Below are 15,614 nucleotides of genomic sequence, written 5' to 3' on the forward strand. Positions count from 1 at the left end.
AATTTATTATAATTAGTCAGAAAGCATAAATATTATAAACTATATTTCATGTTCACCCGCAAATGTTACTCTGACGCCGAGTTATTACTTGAAAAGCTAAAAGATATTAAAAACTAAAAAGAGCGTAAATAAAAAGTCTCATATGGAATCGTAGGTTCATAACGCCCCCAGAATTTTAATCAACATATATATTTTTATTTTATCCCGCGACATAAAGATGGTATTTTATCTCGTTTATTACAAATCGATATGATTAATAAAAAATTTTCAAACTTCCCAATATGACTTTTTATCGAAGTGAAAATAAAAATAAAAGTAAATATCCAACGTGACAGATTTTTAAATTTAAAACTGATATCGTTGAACTCGGTTTATAGAAAAATTTATTTTGAGGCTAAAAATAACCTGCTGATTGATAGATACGTCAAATATAGCAGACCATTGTATAAATTGATAATAGACTGACGTGTAATGTATAATTATGGTTAGTCATTAAAATGTCAATATATCACTTAATAAATCAATAACACCATTTTTCTCACAATGAAAACACGGAAAATATTATTATTATTACCATTATTATTATAGGTTGATGCTGATATTCATCTTTATATCTTCTTTGTTTTTTTAATAATATGTCATATGTCACTATATCCATTTCTTTTTCCATTTCATCTTTTCGAAGCGCGTTCTATGTGCGAAGTCTATTAAAACTTTAGTCACGGAAACAAAACAAAATTTTATTTGATTTCTTTGAAATATTGTCTTCTATGTCATCAGAACTATTGCAATAAATAAGAAATATTGCTACCTGTATTAAAAAAAATAATTTGATTCGAAAAAAATATTTTCTTTGAAATTTGACTATTGTTTCGAGATATCAACTCCGAATTAATTCAGGAAATCTACTCGCAAATGAAAAAAAAAAAAATCTAAAAGGACTCCATAATTTTTAAATAGAACCCTATCAATTTTTTCTTATCTTTTGTGAAGAAGCTATTATAAGCGGGGAGACGGAGGGTAATTATTACGTTAGTAATTATTTGTATTATTAATTGATTGTTCAAAATTTATTAATTTAAATAATTTCGTTCGACGGTTATTATAAAGAATTATTATAATATTGTTTTGTTATTTTATTGACTAAAATTATTGAAAACGAGGTTCGTTAGTTCGCCATCGTGCGACAAATGGCGTCGTTTGTTCGCTCGCGGTAAAAATCGCCGAACTAATAAAAGCGAAACTACGTCGGGATAATTTTTGTTCTTTCAAAGAACAAAAATTGAATTTACCTGAAATTTGAAATTAATTAAAATATTTCGAATAAATTCGAAATATCTAATTAATTATTTTTCTAAGTCCCAGCGACTAAATAGTATGGGAAAATAATTTTGTGTGAATAATTAATTTGTGTGAAATTTATTTTTTCTAAGTTCCGGCGAGTAAATTGTATGGGAATGTAATTTGTTGGAAATTGATGAAATCGAAAAATTGTTCGAATGAAAGTTTTATTTAATTTACTGAAAAATTAAATAAAACTTAGAATATTTCGGGAATTTCCCGAAGTTCGACGACGCGTGATAGGTGGCGATAATTCGCAAATTATTTTCGCTTTTAGTAATAATTTTCGGGTTGATAAAGCCCGAAAATTTTCCGCCGTTGAGCAACCTTTCTCTGGGTTTAATTTCTCGTCTAGAGACTTCTGGCCGAGGAATTAGAAGAGGGTCCACTCTACCTGGTGCGGACTACTACAGGTAAGTGAACTTGTTCTCCCACGAGCCAAAGGCGACTCTCCACCTGGAGGCCTTCAGCCAGAAGGTGGCAACCACAGCCGAGTAGGTGAGGGAGAGGTAGATTTTATTCATTCTCCCCTTGGGAATCGCGAAGTAGGGCCTGCGGGGCGATACTAGTCACTTGTCAAGAGCTGGGCACCAGAGGGCCGACGGAGAAGAATAGCGACGCGTTTTGAGAAATTACGACGGGAGAATGATTTTACCAACGAAGGTAAATGAAAATTGTCAATGCCGTGTATGAGTGGGTTTATTTTGTTTAATCGCCGTTTTTGTAAAATGTATAAATTTAAGGTTTTGTGAATTAGAATAAAGAGGTTCTGTTTTTGATAACTTTAATTAAATTCTCGAGTTTAATTAATTTAGATTTACCCTCGTTAGAATCCTGGACTCCGGCGAGCTTAAATCGAGCCGGGGGTAAAAATTAGTCGAAAAGTACCCGTTACACTTTAATAGTTTACTCCCAATTTTGATTTTAATTATTGACAAATAATTTTTTCGTATAGCCACTCCATTCAAACTGTTTATTTTTCTCGAAGATTAAATTGAGAGGTAACACATAATTTCTGGACAAAATAATATATCAATATCATTCTTTATCATAAAAAGCAAACTCACTTGAATTTAATAAAAACTATTTAAAAAAATTTTACTAATTTTCCAGACAAGAAAATCTATTCTTAACAGTTATTGAAAAATCTGTTCTTTTATAAAAAAAAAAAAAAAAGTTCTTTAGTAGAAGTTTTTTATTTTTCTCAGCAAGTCTCGAAAAATTCTAATTAAAATAGTTATAATGAATGTATAACTTTTGAAGGCACTTCTGGAGTTAATAATTAAATATTGACTATTCGACTATTTGAGATTGTTTAATTACAAGCGTATCTATTTGTGTAACTATATACCACTAATGTCAATTTACGTGACCACATTTTGCGGTTAAACTCTCTGACACACACAAAATCGATCATTGTATCTCCCGCAATCTCTCAATCTAATTCACTCTATAACATTTTACACATTAACATCTACGCGCATATAACAATCGACAGTTGTCGTCAACTTTTAATTTTACGATAAATAGATCTATTCGGCTGCTATAAATAGTACTGACATTTATTTACTCAATTATTACCGATATATTTACTAACCTTTATTAGCTTAACTTATCTCTTTCACGCGTATTTTTTATTTTATCTTCAAATAATAATATTATTAACACTTGGATTTAATCGGCAAATTTATCCGGCTGAAATAATGCGATTTGAAGCTCGACTTAGCGGAAAAATGATTAGTTTCTTCTCAACAGCCAGCTGCGAATCTTCTTTATAATTTGTCAATTGTTTACTCTAAGCAAACCGCAAAATAATTCCCGATTGTTGAATTCTGTTTGTTGCTCAAATCATATCTCCGCGCTGATTGGCTTCCAGCTTTGAATTGGAAAAGTCAAGGTAATTTTGAGCGACATTTGAAGATCAGTGATGAACAAAGGCTTAAAATCATTCCAAAAACTTCAAATTAAAATGAAGATTGTGTATAAAATATTAAATATAGGAAAATAACTCGGAAAACTTTTTTTGTACGCGAAAAGAAAAAAGAGATATTTTATTTCATGACTCAAATGACTATTTTATATATTTTGTATATATGATATTTATGAAATATACATAATATACGAAAAAATTCATGTAGGTACTCAAATGAAAGATCTCGAAGAGTGTAATGTCGGGGTGAGCTTATATAATTAAAAATATCATTAGTTGACAAGATATGATGTAATTTCTTTATTATTGATATTTTTAAAGATATAAGCTCATCCCTATGTTAAACATATCGAGACCTTTCATTTGAATCCACACATGAATTTTTTCTGTATATGATATTTGTTATGTATACAAAATATGTAAAAAATTCATGCGCGTACTCAAATGAAAGGTCTCGATAAGTGTAATGTCGAGACGAGCTTATATTGTTAAAAATATCAATAATTAAGAAATTAGACTGTAAATTTTTTTATACCATGATTAGATAAATTATGCAATTATAGGAAATATATAGGGGAACCTGGGGCACGAAGGCCCCCCTGGGGCACAACGGCCCCCCTCAAAAATTTGCTAAAATTTTTTTTTTTCAATTTCTGTCAAGTTATGACCTCTATAATGTTTTTATGATATTTTGGGCCAATACGCGATATTTGGGGCATAATAGACCACTCGAAAAAAAAATTGTAACGAAAAAATTATTTTTTTTTTTTCGAGTTGTGATAAATTTAAAGAATTCATTATTTTAGGCTTTTTCAGGTCAATGGTATTTATCTTGGGTAAAATGAATAAGAAAAAATTTAATTGAACTGAAAAATTTAATAAAAAATTGAATTATATTGCTTATAAAAAATTGAACACAGTTTTTTTAAATTAAAACAATAATAACTATATTATTAATTATTGATCGCGGTATCTTCTGCACCACAAGCAGGAACCCAATTTCAAAGTTTTATTTGAATTCCTCCAAGGATGTCTTACTCTACGCAATTCATATTTCTAATTTTGACTTGATAAAAATATAGAAAAAAAAAAAGGTCTGGTTCAAGATATTACGTATTTTAAAAGCTCAATCTGAAAACTCAACATGTGATTTTATTCAATGTAAACTAATGTAACCAATTTATTGCTATTAAATAACATTTTTTTTTTCTTGTACGTAGGTTTAAAACCTCTATGTGCAATAAAATAAATTAATTATACTATCAATTATTATCTATTTAAAACTAATTAACCGTTAAGCAGTAAAATTTATTATAATTTTTTAAAACGTTAGCAAAAATTAAACTTTGAATAAAACTTGAAATAAAAATGTTTGATAATTAGGAAATCACATCGCGATAATTTAATGAATATACGATTATTCGCAATGATCACAGATATATTCGTCAGAATAATCTCTGCCAATACCTGCGCAAGAATCATCAGACCATTTATTACAATTTTTTCACTGAATCCAAGACTCTATGGATTCTGAGTCATGTTCATTGCAATAAAGATAATGGCAATCATCATTTTTATATTTTAAATGTTTTTTTCTTTAATTTTTTGGTTTTGATTTTATTTTTTCTTTTTATTTGTGTTACGTTCACAAATTTTTGGTAAATTAATTTAAAAATTATTTAAGTCCAGATTTTGACCTCGTTAGGATGTCAATAGTCTCCAGGTGGGTCGTGTCACTGGTTTACTCCGCGAAGTCACTTTTAAAATTTAAGTTTATAAAATTTTATGTTACTTTCAATTAACCTGCCTCAGGTAGGTGATTTTAGAGTGCCTGAACGATGGCTAGCGCTTCGGCGATTTCACCAGGGTGGAAAACAGCTAATAAAAGCGCTTACACCCTGGGGGATAAGGTTTTAATAATAATCCATATTAATCGATTGACAATTAATAAGATTTATTTAAAGAGGATTAGGAGCGGCATGATGGCCGAGCGGACTAAGTCATTATCCCAATAGTTCGTTCGTGCATCATGTCGTGAGGCGAGGGTTCGAGCCCCGACGGTTATTCGAATAGTTACAACACCAACCGTCGGGGGTCGCTCCGGTAGCCGACTTGTACTGGCATGGGTTTTCTCTGTGGTTTCCCCATCGCCACTATTCCAACAACCGATAGAAAGGGGTGAGGTATAGGGTAAATGCAGTACAGAAAGCACAAGTCGGTCCACAGCCGCATTGGAATGAAAATTATATGTGCGAAAATTATGTTGATTATAAAAAAGTGGAGAATATGTTGATAATAAAAAGTGGAGAACATGTTGATTATAAAAAGAGTGGAGAATATGTTGATAATAAAAAAGGGTTGAAAAATTGTGTTGATAATATAGAGCGGAAAGTAACCTTGTAAAAACCAGAAAACGGTATACAAGTAAAACTCATAATAATAATAATAATTAAAGAGGATTAGGCAGGTTCAGCCTCGGACCAGCAGAGATTGCTCCTCTGCTAAGTCCAAGGACTGACTGCCCCAGATGAAGTCTGAAGACAGAATGCAAGAAAAATATTAATTACATTGGGTTTTTATAATGATTTTTAGCGACGTTGCTTCTCAGGTTACCCTATGTGAACATCAACGCAGTCCAAATCCCACAACGTAGACTGTTTAGTCTACTGGGCTGCGTTGACGTTCCAGAAATCTGTTATCTCGAGGTATTTCCGTTACGAGATGCCTCAAATAACGATTAATTTATTATTTTAAATATTAATTAAGAAAATTTTTAATAAATTTAATATTTGCCAAAACGTAACAATTTGTTTAAAAGTTCTCGGCGATACTCAAGACTCGTTAAGAATCGTGGTTTTCCCTCGACGACCTTTTCTAGGAGGAGAATCTCTAGATTTTAATGGTAATGGCTTCAGTGAAAAAAAAATTTTTTTTTCGATTTTTTGCAAAATTTCGACTAATTCATTCGAAATAGACGGAAAATAGATGAATTTGATGATTAAAAGCCACAAAAAGAAAAAACCGGCTTAAGGGGGCCGTCGTGCCCCAGACTCCCCTACACGAAAAAAAATAAATAGTAAATGCAACATGATGCAGTCTTGGTAAATAAACATGATGAAATCATGTTGTATCCACATGATTTGTCATGTTTCGGCTACATGACAATCATGTGGCAGCAACATGATTTTCATGTAGCCTTAATAGCATAAAATTAAGCTGCAACAACTAAATATTTATGCTTCAGAAAAATTATTTATTATCAAGCAACTAGATTTTTTCAGATTTATAAAATTGTAGATGAAAATTAGAGTAAATTATCAAATTAAATCATTTGTAATGATATTTTTGTTTAAGGGGTTAGAGGTAGTCAGGATTTTCAAAAAATCGATTTTTTTTGCATTTTCTTTAAGTGCAATATCTTAAAAATATTGTCTGAAAGTTTGAAGTGAATCCGACAAATACTTTTCGAGTTATTCGACAAATAACAAAGGACGCTCAGGCACTCCAGAACGCTCGAGAGCGGGTAGTGTAAAACTTTCAAGGCGTTTTTCTCAAAACTATGTTTTTTAAACTGGTGACCACTGTAACTCGAAAACCGCTCAGTATATTTCAATAAAACTCATACAGTTTTTGGAAAACATAAAAATCTCGTGTCTGATCGAAGGATTTTTTTTTTCTTCAAAAATTTTGATTTTTTATAAACAATTAACTGTGGGTTTTTTCCCTAAAATCTAGAGAAAAATTTCTTGAGGCCGCCATTTTGTTAATGTTAAAAAAAAAAAGCATCGTTCAGGCACTAGATTATCTATTAATGAAACTATTTTTTCTTGTCCGATTGATTTTATATGAATCTTCAAGGATTTATGATGGTCACCGCAAAGACCTTTTTTTGAATTGGGTCAACACAAATAGCCATAACTTTTGAAATAATTAATTTTTTTTTTCAAATTTTCGTGAAGTCAAGTCAAAACATTGAGCAATGATGCCATACTATTACTTTTTTAAAATAAAATGATTTGCTGGCAAAAAAAAATTATTAAAAATTTTCATTTTTTCATGTCTCTGACTACCTCTAACCCCTTAAATAAATTATGTTATTTTTCGGACAACTTTTTTTTAGTCAAAAACATTAGTACGTAGTAAAAATTTTTTTTAATAGAAAAGAATAAAATTTTTTCAAAAAAAGCTCCGCGAGAAAATTTATTCAAATGTGAACCAATCACTCAGCATTTCAACTGCGCATGGGCAAGAAGACAGCGATCTACTGTAACTTCGCGAAGTCAAACTGCATTTGATATACGAAAATAATAACAATTAATTATAATTTAATTACTTTTATCACAAACCAAAGCTATTGGCGATAAGGATTGTATATAATTTGAATAAACAAAGATATCGTTTACAAATTGTATAATTCAATAATTTACTCTTATTTTCATCTGCAATATTATAAATCTTCAAAAACCTAGTTACTTTATAATAAATAATGTTTTTAAAGCATAAATATTTAGTTGTTGTAGCTTAATTTTATGCTATTAAGGCTACATGAAAATCATGTTGCTGCTACATGATTTTACTCACGCTACCGCAACATGATTGTCATGTGGCATCCACATGATAAATCATGTGGATTCTACATGATTTTCTCATGTTACCGCAACATGATTGTCATGTAGCCGAGACATGACAAATCATGTGGGTGCAACATGATTTCATCATGTTGCATTTACTATTTATTTTTTTCCGTGTACAGTAGCGCTCAAAAGTATTTTGACAAATATATTTAATGGTTTAATTAAAAATAAATATGAAACACAATAATCATTTATTTATTTTTTTACAGCTTTTGAATAATCTACAGAATAGTGTCAAAGTGGTCCTTGTTCGTAACAAAAGAAAGTTTAATTTTTAAAATATTAAGAAAATGGTGGCTCCAAATTATTTTGACATTGTTGAAAAAAACTAACGCATAATGTTGTCAAAATACTTTTGAGCGCTACTGTATATTTTTTTATCGGTGTAGACAATTCAATTTTCTTAAAAAAGGTATCTTACCATATTCTTGTATCTTCAATATTTCTCCCGTAATTTTAATATGAATCATTTACCATGAGTCCTGATGTAAATAATCAGTGTAAAGTGGTCGTACGAAAAAATGATTTTTAAAGAATTAAAATCTAAATTGTGAATAAAAAAAATAGAGGTATAAGAAAATTAATAACTTTTTTAGTAGTAAAAAAGATTTTCTACAAAAAAAAGTTTTATAAATTTTTCGATTTATAAATCTTCTGTATTCGAGTCAGAATTTAAATTCAAAATTTTTATAATCTGTTTTTTTTTTAATTGTGTCAAATTAGGGTAATTTTCTTTAAAAATATTATGTGTGATTGATTCAATAAAATTATTGAACGTCGAATTAAAGTATTGAACTTCATATTATTGAACGTCGATTGAAGTTTTCCTGAAATATTTTTCTAAAATCAAATATTTTTTTTTCATTTAGTGCAATGAATGTTAATAGTATGACATTGTGATGTTAATATAATAAAAAAATTTTCCAATATTTCTGCGCGTAAATAAATCAAATTCCGAACAAAGCTTTTCCGAGGTTGAATTCTGGGATATTATATCCCAATAGAATCGTACTTGAACACTCCTCATATTAAAATTTGCATGAGAAATATTGAAAACATTCAAGAGTACTGATATTCAGATGACTAATGATGAATATCAAATTCGTAAATCCGTAACTGATTAATTAACTCGAATGCAAGCGTATGAAAGCTCAGGGTAATTATAAAGTCACAAATGATGCAAATGTAAAAGACAGTTTATAAATTATCTCATCACAGTATTTTGGCACTGGGTATTGCGTATTTAATTCCATGTAAAATTCATCCTAGGCAAGCGAGAATATGTAAATATTGATTTTAGTACAAGTGTTTCCGACGGTATAGCACAAATACTCGAGATTTCCATTTTAGTCCTTATCCTAAAATTTATTACTATCATCGCATTATTTTTATGAATTTTTATTTATTCTTCGTGACCCAGTTTTTAAGTTTCCAATAAATAAACTATCGAATTTAATGAAACAAAAATATGGTTTAAACTTTAAATCGTTTGTTTGGGATCAAACAGAAAAATTTCAGAAAAATTTGCTTACGGGTAAAAATATTTAAAAACTTTTCGAATTATCAATAATCGAGGATTATACTGCCAAGTTTTTATCTTTTATCAAACATATGAGGGAATCTAATCGAGTTTTAACGTATTTCACTATCGAAAGACTAAAATCTTTATGAACACACACCGAAAACAATAGACATTTATGTCATAAGGCCGTGAAGTGGTGGTTTTCTGACAACGACGATATTTCGATATAACGATATAATTTCGATATAACGGCCGTAATTTTAATGTCCGAGGCAAAGCCGGGGACGGATATTCTCGCTCATTTTCAAACATTCGCGTCACAAACATTAAAGCGAATATCGAATAAAATTCGTTGTCAAAATCGCCACTAAACGGCCAAATGATATACAATATTTTTTGTTATTATCGCTCCATAAGTTTAACTTTTGAGGGATAGGAGGCAAATAATGACTTATTCAAATTTTATGATGTTTCAAAAAGACAAAAAAATTTAATTTTATATTAATTATCTTTTTATTAATATTTATTTATGGCATGGTTGTTATTTTATTAACATTAGGTCCGCCTCGTAATAAACTACCAGCAGAGAAATAATTAGCGCCACTCAATAGTAACTAAGTTTAAAATTTACTCAAAATCATCGGTGAGTACACTAGAATGTAGCTTTTTTTTTTTTAATTTCTCTCAATTCCGTTTGGGTATACACGATAAGTCCGTTAAAAAAGGAGGAGGTAACCCGAGTCAAAAAACAAATTCTAGTTTTAACCTCAAAAGCCTCAAATCCTTTGATGTTTTATTTGCCGCACAGAAAGTAACTCTACTTTAATACTCAAAATCTTCATTGAAGATTTTGAGGTCTTAATAAGAACCACCCGTTGATTTAGAATCCTCACTACAACCTCAAAAGTCTCATTCAGTGAAAATTTGTATTTTTAACTTAGAACATTTTTGCTTCACCGAAAAAAATTTAAGTTACATTTACAAATTAACATATAACATGAGAAATATGTCACCACTTTATGTAAAAATAGCTTTTAAAAAATCAAAAAAAATTTTCTAAAAGATCAGTGATTATTTTTTTATCTGACTGTATAGTTTTTGTAAAGTTCGAAAAATTGAATTAGGTTCATTAATGTGCTGATATAACCGTAGATACTCAATAATTAAATGATTTTTTGAAGCAACTTACATAGTACATCAGGTAATTTAATTAATTTTTTTAAATGCTGTAAAAAATTTGAAACGTTTGTTGAAACAAAATCCATGTAATGATTCATCAATGCAAATGATTATTCAGATTTAAAATTTTTCAATCTGTTTTTTTTTCTCAATCACAATTAAGGGCCAGTCTTTCAATCCGAGATAAAATTTTCTCCGAGATAAAAGTACTGCCATTATGATAAAAAAATAAATAATTCAGCACAGTGATATTGCCTACAAGTAATTCTCCCTGATTTCAGTCACTTATTTTGAATTAAAATAAATAAACATTAGCCACATGTCACAGAAATATTCACCTCCAATTGTGACAACTTCCTGATTGTAAATAAATAAAATGAAAATTAGGTAAATGGATGACCCTGAAGGAGATCCCTGCAACTTCCCGCTAATTCCATACCTACACGGAAAGAAAATTGAAGGAGACTATTTTACTATTGTAATTTTTACTAAATAAAATAGTAACGGTGGACTATACTTCTCATTTAGTAATTTTTACGATCTACTATTGTAAATTTTATCCAACAAATAAGACTAGCAAGAGTCTTAAAAAGTCGGATACTATAGAGCAAATTATACAATATGTGTTTGTGAACTTTACAATTTAACTATTGTAAAAATTCACAGTTGGTTTTTTTAAAAGAAATATTAGGGAGGGAGAGAGATAGAAGGTTGGACTAATTGGTACCTGTACAGTAATCGAAAAAAGAAACCGACATTTTTGTGTTATCTGGGAATCGAACCCAGAACCCTGTGTTGGCAGCCAGAGACTCTCCCTCTACGCTATCCGAGCTAAACTAAGACTCATACGATTTAACATTTACATAAACTCGGAGTCTAGCGCTGTCACGGCCATCACTCACACTAATTGAGAAACATTCCAATTCAACTATTGTAAAATTTGCTATAGTTCTATTGGAAAGATACAGAGGCAGCACTGGAAATTTTCATCTCTTACTTTTTACAATAGTAATATCGTAATTTTTCATGAATAAATAGTATTTTTTCTTCTAAAATATTTGACAATTAATAGTAATAAAAGTATAGTCCAGCTTTACAATAGTTGTATCGTAAATTTTCCCAGAAATTTTTCCCGTGTAAGCGCTTGAAATTGCACTTATAATGTTGTTGAGCTCTTCAAGCTCCAAATTACAATTTATGTGTTATTTTGAGCTTTCTGAGCTCAAAGAGATAGCTGTTCTATGTTTTTGAGCCCTTCGAGCTCATATCTTGCGTTTGACATATCTATTATTAATTTATAATTGTGTTAATTAATTTAAAATAATTTAAATGACACAATAAGAGATTCTCATTATTTTTATGATATATTTATTTATTTTTATTTAAATAAACGATCAAATTCATGGAGAACTAACTAAGAGCAATGTCACGTCGCTGAATTATTTATTTATTTTTTTATTATATTGGCGGTACTTTTATCTCGGATAAAATGTTATCCCGGATTGAAAAACTGGCCCTAAGTTTTTAATAATTAACGTTAATTTAAAAATTTTGGGATTCAGTCACATATCAGTATTTTGAGAGTCTATCATGTCTTGAAGTCGAATAGAGTTTTAAAAGTTTCATACTCTTAAAAGAAGATAGAAATGAAAATAATTAAATGACCTTATAAAAAAATGACCTTATATAAAAGGGTTATAAGGACAGTCAGAACAAAAATAGATTTTTTTGCATTTTTTCAGAGTATATATAATAATAATTCTGTATCGATTTGTAAAAAATGAGATTGTTGCATCGTACAGTTTTGGAAATATTTAATTTTAAAGTTAGAATTTTTTTAGAGGTTATACATTGCACTATAGGAGAAAGGAAAAAAATTTTCTAGCATACTTGATTATAACTCAAAAACTTTACGTAATATTTCCATAAAAACTAAACTAACACTAAACAAAAGCTATTAATTTGTTTGAAAAAAGGTTTCATTTATGGTGACCATATAAATTTTTAAATATTATTAAAAAATGAGTACAATATTCGAAAATAGTCATGAGTAAAAGTGCATAAGGAATAGTAATGTAATTAATATTTTCTTTATCTATCTTCTTGTCACAAAAATTTGTTAACTTAATTGACATAATTTTTAGTTAATTGAAGTGAAGCTATTTTTTGTTTACTGGTAGTAAAAACAGTAATAATTGATACTTATCTCTCAAAAAATTTATTATTAACGATGATAAAACAAATAGTTTGAAAGGACTCCTCGAGATAAAAAATGCATGGTTGGAAAACAGCATTATTTCTTTCCAGCGTATAGTAGGTTTCAAATCCGAACGAAAGCCTCAAAATCCTCATTGAGGAGTATGAGGATCAAATGAGAATTCTACTATGCTTAAGGTATTACCCTCGCCAGAGTCGTTTTCTTGGGATTTTTTTTCAAATTTCGCAGATTAATATTTATATAATTCTGCATCGATTGACGCAATTTGAGAATTTTTGACCATCTAGTTTCCGAGATATTTAGTTTCAAAGTTTGAGTTTTAAACGCTCTTATACATTATGGTATACAGGATATCCAAAAGTTTACCTACAAACATTTTTATATCTTAGAAACTTTTCTTAGGATCTTTTTAAAAAACTAGAGTAACGTTAACTAACAACTAAACAATTAAAAAAAAAAAAATTCATTGATAATTACCACACAATTTCAGAGATATTTATTAATAAGTAATGAAAAATTTACCAGACTTTAGCCAAGGAGGGGATACGTTAATAAAGCTGTGGCATCAGCGCAAGTTTTGTCAGCCGCGAAAGAAGTATGAGACGCGCATGCGCTGACAAATTTGAAAAGTTTAATTTACGTTAGGTGTAATATTATAGTTAATTTTATTTATTAAAAAAAAAAAAACAATGATTATTTAATGAAAATAAGTATTTTTTTTATATTTATTAAAAATTCAAAAAGTTAACAATTTTAATCTAATAATATATATTAATCTTTCATAAGTTAAAAAATAATAAAAAAAAATACTAAAATTTAAAATCAGCTAATAATCAACACGAAAAATTTAATTACTGATTTTTTTGAAAAAAAACAATATTGTCAATTATTTTTTTTCAGACATTGTTATTATATTTCCGAATGAATGTATGTAAATAAATGAATAAACGCATGTATCAAAACAGAGGTTAGTCTAGTATATAAAATATACTAGAAATTCAAATTGCGCGCATCCGCGCGCGCTCTAATCTTGAACCAATAAGGAATCAGGGTCCATGTTTTCGATACTAAGCTAACTTCATTCTACCATCAATTTTAGTATATAGGATTGACGCTCATGCAGTGTTGCCAGACTTCTCAAACGATCAGTTTCTCGTTCGTGATTGGCTGAAATAAGTACATAAACAGCAAAAAGTTTTAGGCTTGTCAATAATGACTATCCGGTATGTGTACCGTACACTCTAGCATAAACTTTTGACGATGGAAGTCGCGAGGGTTCGAATTGTGTATTTCGGATTAATATGTATTAATATTCACGTATATAATGACGAGGAAGTCGTCATTGTGTATTTCAATTTTTTAAAGTCCTAGTAAATAGATTTTACGAATTTCATTAAAAGTAAAATATTTTGCAACCACGCACACTAAATACGTTCCAAAATTTTTTTTTTTAATTTTTAAATTTACAACAAAATTTTTTTTAATTTCCAAAAATCATATACAATCATATCGGTTACTTGGATTTTTTAATTTTTCTATTTTATATCTTTTTGTAAAGAAAAAAAAAAATTTTTTTTTTCTTAATAGTCTTATGAACGTGGACTTGGCGCGATTTTTTTACAGTGAAACTGTTTTTGTTCGTAAACAATTACAAGCGTAGTATAGAGTAGTCGGTTAGGTTTAGGCTTAGAGAGCGTATGGTTCCGTGTTCGAGTCCGAGCGTCGGACGATTTTAGATTAATTTAATTTCGATACATAGGGAAACAAGAAAGGTAAACGTGTTAAGTATATGAAACGATAATCTGAACACCCAAATTGAAACAACAATCCCAAGAAAAAAAAATTTTTTTTTTTTTCAATTTGGCTAATTTATTTTGATGAAATTATTTATTAAAATGTTATATGACAACTCGTACCACTGCAAAAAAATTTTACACCTCGATCACTTTGAATTTATTTTATCAGATAAAACCATTTGTTTATTTAAAAAATGCAGGGAGGATTTAAAAAACAATAGTGCCATATTCATTTAACATTTTTAATAGTAAAATTATTGAAGAACATTGTGAGGGTTTTGAGGTTCAAACGTGAATTCTGAAGTTCTATTTTTACCCTCAAAGTTGTAAAATCGTCCGTAAGTAGGATTTTGAGGTTCAAATCCTGACTACTTTCCATATTGAAATCTATCTTGAAATTCCAAATTTGCCCTCAAAAACCTCACTAAGGATTTTGAGGCTCAAATTGGAATTTATATTTTGACTCGGGAAACTTCACCGCCTAGGCTGTAAAAAAACGACGGTATGGTAGAGTCTCTAGAAAAGAGTCCCTTTATAGACGCCACCCAGCGCTCAAAAGTAGAACTTTTGGAGCGAGTAAGACAAGAAACTACTTTATGGAAGAAAAATTTTTTTCAATAAAAAAGATAAATTATTTTAAGAGAAACTTGAGTTAGATTCAAAAATTTATATTTTTAGAAATTCGTTTTGAAACAAAGAGAATATTCATATCGTAAAGTGTTATTATAGATATAAAAAAATTTATTGATACCTTTTTTGTATACAAATTCCAATAGAAAATTTAATTTCCTACAAAAATGTCTCGTATTAAATTCTTATATTTTTTATATCTCTGGTAATTTCAATTTTAAATCTTTGTAATGGATTCTGATTTCAATGATCTGTATATAGAGCAGCTGTAAGGAAACATCATTGGTAAATAATTAATAATCATAATTGTATGTAAACCATCACCGACAAAAGAAAATTGATAAAGATTTTTTTGTATAAAATT

General features: G+C 29.2%; 1 protein-coding gene across 3 annotated transcripts in view; it reads left to right on the plus strand.

The window, feature by feature from the left end:
• LOC123270218 (potassium voltage-gated channel subfamily H member 8) overlaps window positions 1–15,614 on the plus strand; it is an 80,008-nt gene that overhangs the window by 31,553 nt on the left and 32,841 nt on the right. The window lies entirely within an intron of this gene.

This window comes from Cotesia glomerata, linkage group LG8 (genome assembly GCF_020080835.1).
Source record: "Cotesia glomerata isolate CgM1 linkage group LG8, MPM_Cglom_v2.3, whole genome shotgun sequence".
Classification (NCBI taxonomy): Eukaryota; Metazoa; Arthropoda; class Insecta; order Hymenoptera; family Braconidae; genus Cotesia; species Cotesia glomerata.